The following is a 4,858-nucleotide window of genomic DNA, read 5'->3' as shown; positions in this document are numbered from 1 at the left end:
TTACTACTGCCCAAGTGCAGCACCCTGCACTTGTCAGTGTTGAAGCACATCCTGTTTTTGCTAGCCCACCCCTGTAACCTATCCAGAACTTGCTGCAGTCTTTCCCTCCCTACTAGCATGCTCACCTCACCCCAAATTTTGGTATCATCAGCGAATTTAAACAGGTTGCTTTTTACCCCATGGTCTAAATCGCTGATAAAGAAATTAAACAGCGCGGGCCCAAGAACTGAACCCTGGGGGACTCCGCTGCCCACTTCTTCCCAGCTTGAATATGACCCATCCACCACCACCCTCTGAGTACGACCCTTCAGCCAATCTGCAATCCATCTGACTGTGTAGGCATCAATGCCACAGTCACCTAGTTTTTTAATGAGGATGGGGTGGGAGATGGTGCCAAAGGCCTTGCTGAAGTCCAGAAAGACTACATCTACAGCAACACCTGCATCCAATGCTTTTGTGACCTGATCATAAAAGGCAAGCAGGTTGGTCTGACATGACCTGCCCCTAATGAAACTGTGCTGGTTGCCCTTGAGCATCATCTCTGAAGCCGGCCCATAGCAGATATGCTCCGTGATGATCTTCTCAAAGAGTTTCCCTAGGATTGAGGTAAAACTGACGGGCCTATAGTTGCCCAGGTCCTCCCTCCTCCCTTTTTTAAAGATGGGGACCACATTGGCTATCTTCCAATCGTCTGGCACCTGGCCCGAGTACCACGAGCGCTCGTAAAGCTGTGCCAAAGGCCCTGCAATAACCCCTGTTAGCTCCCTCAACACCCTGCGGTGGAGAGCATCTGGACCCGCTGATTTGAATATGTCCAGCCCCTCCAGAAGCTCTCTAACCCCGTCCTCCCCAACCTGAGGTCTGGAGGCATTCCCCTCGAGTCCGTCTTGCATCACAGCGGGGAAGTCCCGGTCCCTGCATAAGAAAATGGAGGTGAAGAATTAGTTAAAGAAACTTACTCTAGACTTAAGGATCTGGAGAGATCTTGGAGTTCACTACACTCCCTGTACCGTAGGGCTAATTACACCAGTCACATTCATAAATCGTTTTGATATACATGACACTGGAATATAAGTGTAGTAAGGCATGGCATATGTAAATGGATTATGAATATGGATTTTCTAGCAAAACAGGTTTCACTCTCTGCTCCCAAGTAGATACAGACCAACAAATTAACCAAAAGAAAGCTTTTGAATGGGGAGGGGGGAACACATGCAGGGTGCAGCAGTCAGGGGGCCACGCAAAGCAGCAGTAAGTGGCCCACAGCACAGCCGGGGGGAGGGCTGGTGCACTGCACAGCAAAGGGAAAATCCATGCAGCCAGTGACTTGCCTGGGGCAAGGGGCTCCTGGAGCATTGCCCTCTCCCCCCCTCATCCCTGCACCGCTTAGAAGATGGAAAGGCCTGACCTACAGAAAAGGCATACCCAGCTTCAGGACTCCTCTGGCTGTTAATGGTGCTTTGCTAGCAAGCTTGCAAAACACCTACAATTTCTGAGCACAGCGACAGATAAGGGTACCGTTTTTTTCATCATCCATCCATTCCCATTTCACCCTGGTTTAGAGCTGAAAGGACTTGCTACAATGCCATTTAAGGCAGTTCTATTTTAGGGCATTTCACTGGTTGCAATAATCTAATGTGCTAATTACCAAACCTTGCTTCAGAAATTGTTAACTGAATCTGTAACTGCCCAGTAAAGATACTAGACAGCTTTAAATTGAACAGTTACTGAACCTAAGATCACATTAGAAACTAAACATGAATGTATTAGCTTATGGTGTATGAAACTGGGTGTCACAACATCTCCATTCACAATCAGGTGTGTAATACAATGTCAGCTAATAAGGGATGAACAGGGGAGCCTGACTCACAAACAGCTTCTAAGGAAGAAATCTAGAAAATTACTAGTAAACTATTTGTACATATGAATCTCTCAAGAGCTCATTTGAAGAAACCAAAGCTACTCTTTCCCTTGGAAATCTCTGGTGCACGTTAAGTTTCAGCATTTCGGAGGGCTTTACAATTCATGGTTCGTTCCATCAGCTGGCTGATTAAATGGTGCAGCACTCCTTTAACATTTTGTAAAAAGTCCTCAATATATTGATATGTTCCTACATAAGGAATTGCTGCATGGATTTTTGTTAATGGATAGAGAAAAGCCGAAAAAAAATCCTATTAGAATGCAGTCTGTAGATTGTAAAGCCAGAAGAGACCTCGGAAGATCATCGGGTCCAGCCCCCGCACCAAGCAGGAAAGATAACTGGGGGGTCAGGTGACCCCAGCAAGGTGTCTGTCTAGTCTCCTCCTGAAGATTTCCAGGGTAGGTGATTGCACCACCACTGGAGGGAGCTTATTCCACAGTCTGGACAACCTGACTGTGAAGAAGTTTTTCCTAATGTTGAGCCTCAATCATTTTCCAGGATTTTGTGGCCATTACTCCTGGTTTTCCCCTTGGGTGCTCTGGTGAACAGTTGTTCACTGAGCCCTTGATGTACTTCCCCAGTGTAGCAGTAAGCTGCTACCAGGTCCCCTCTCAGCCTTGTTTTCCTCAGGCTGAAGAGTCCCAGATCCCTCAGCCTTTTAAGGCTCTGATCATACGGGTGGCTCTTCTCTGGACTCTTATCAAGCTTGTCCACGTCCTTGTTAAAACGTGCCCAGAACTGAACACAGTACTCCAGCTGTGGTCTCACCAGTGCTAAGAAGAGCTGAAGAATCACTGCCTTGGCTTTGCTGGAGATGCTATAGTTGATACATGCCGGAGTATTACTTGCCCTACTGGATACAGCACCGCACTGCCCGCTCGTATTCATACTGTGGTCTATTATTCCCCCCAGGACCCTTTCATTCGTGTTGCTAGTCAGTTTGGTGCTGCCAAGCCTGTAGGCGTGTTGGGGGTTGCTTGTACCGAGGTGGAGCACTTTACATTTCTCGACATTGAACTTCCTATCTTCAAGCGTGCCCACGCTTCCCCATAACTTGGTTGCATCCACAAACTTAGTCAGTGAGCTCTTCATCTCCATATCCAAATCGTTAATAAAGATGTTGAAAAGTACTGGACCGAGTAACAACCCCTGCGGGACACTGCTGCCCACTTCTCGCCAGGATGACAGATCTGTTCAGTACGAGTCTCTGGGTCCTATCCTGCAGCCAGTTTCTCACTCACCTGACTGTCTCAGAGTTAAGCCCACAATCCTCCAATTTTCTCATGAGAACATTGTGGGATACTAAATACTTTTGGATGTCTAGGTATACAATGTCAACCTGCTCTCTCGTGTCCAGATGCCAAGTTACCTATTCATAGGAGATGAGGTTGGTAAGGCAAGACTTGCCCGTGACAAAGCCATGCTGGCTGTCATTCAGAATCTTACCTTCTGCAAACTTATCACAGATAGATACCTTGATGAACTTTTCTAGGATTTTACCTAGGATGGAAAATTAGGCTGATTGGCCTATAGGTACCCAGGTCCTTCTTCCTGCCCTTCTTGTGGATGGGCACATTGGCCCTCTTCCAGTCCTCAGGGACTTCTCCATAGCACCACGAGTTGTGGAAGAGCTTCATTAGGGGTTCTGCAATGACTTTGGCCAGCTCCTTCAGCACTCTCAGATGAAAATCATCTGGCCCTGCTGACTTGTATGCGTTTAATTTTATTAATTGGTCATACACCAATTCGACGGCAATAGTAGGAAGGCACTTATTCCTACTGTATTGATCCTCTACTCTGCCTGATGTGGTTTTCCCCCTGGTCCAGTGAAAGACCAAGGTGAAGTAGTTGTTCAGAAGTTCAGCTTTCTCTTGGGTACCAGTAATCAGCTCTCCTGAGTTGTTGAACAATGGCCCCACACTCCCATTTGTTTTCCTTCTGTTCCCTATGTATCTAAGGAAGGACTTCTTGTTGTCCTTGATTCCTGTTGCTAATCTAAGTTTGGTCGCTGGTTTAGCCTGTCTTATCTGTTCCCTGCAAATGCGGGCCGTCATGGAATAGTCCTCCTTGGGTCCCGCCTCGAGCTTCCATTATTTATAAGCCTCTTCTTTCCTAAGAGGACCGTGTTTTCCCTGTTTAGCCAAGAGGGCTTCCCAGCCCTTCTGTTACCTTTTCTCCACATGTAAAAGAACTTCCTTTGTGCTTCAGGGATTGTGTCCTTAAGGAACAACCACTATTCATTCACACCTTTTGCCTTCAGTCCCCGGTCCCACAGCACTTGCCCTACTAGTGACCTACGCTTGTTGAAATTTGCATTTTTTAAGTCCAAGACTTCAATCCTGCTATCTGATTTGTCTGCCTTATGTTGGACAGTGAACATAATGGTTTCACAGTCACTATCGCCCAGACTTCCCTTTGTATTTAAGTCAGTCACCAGGTTGTCTCCTTTGGCCAGAACCAAGTCTAGTCTTTGGTTCACCCATGCACCTCCTGAGTCAGGAAAGATCGTGACCAATCCATCTTGGCCAAGTGGTCCTCCCAGATGTCTGGATAATTAAAATTGCCCATGATGACCATGTCACATGCACGTGTGGCCTCAGTCAATTCTCGGGTGAACTCCAGATTGAGTTTCTCCCCATGGTTTGGTGGTCTGTAGTATATACCTACAGTTAGGTCTCTCTTGCCACCCCCCACCCCACAACTTGACCCAGAGGGTTTCAAGCTGTCTATTTCTGGATCCCATGTCAGCCTCCAAGGAGGTGTACTGCTCTTTCATAGAGAGCAATACCTGCACCTTTCTTCCCCACCCGGTCCCTTCAATACAGGGTGTAGCCCTCTATAGCTACACTCCAGTCATGTGAGGAGTCGTAACAGGTCTCCGTAATCCCTACTAGATCATAATGCACACTGGAGAGTAGAAGGGCTTGCTCCTCCTGC

Source organism: Crocodylus porosus, unplaced genomic scaffold (genome assembly GCF_001723895.1).
Source record: "Crocodylus porosus isolate Cpor-Errol unplaced genomic scaffold, CroPor_comp1, whole genome shotgun sequence".
Classification (NCBI taxonomy): Eukaryota; Metazoa; Chordata; order Crocodylia; family Crocodylidae; genus Crocodylus; species Crocodylus porosus.
The sequence above is the reverse complement of the archived record's forward strand: the minus strand, read 5'-3'. Positions refer to the sequence as shown.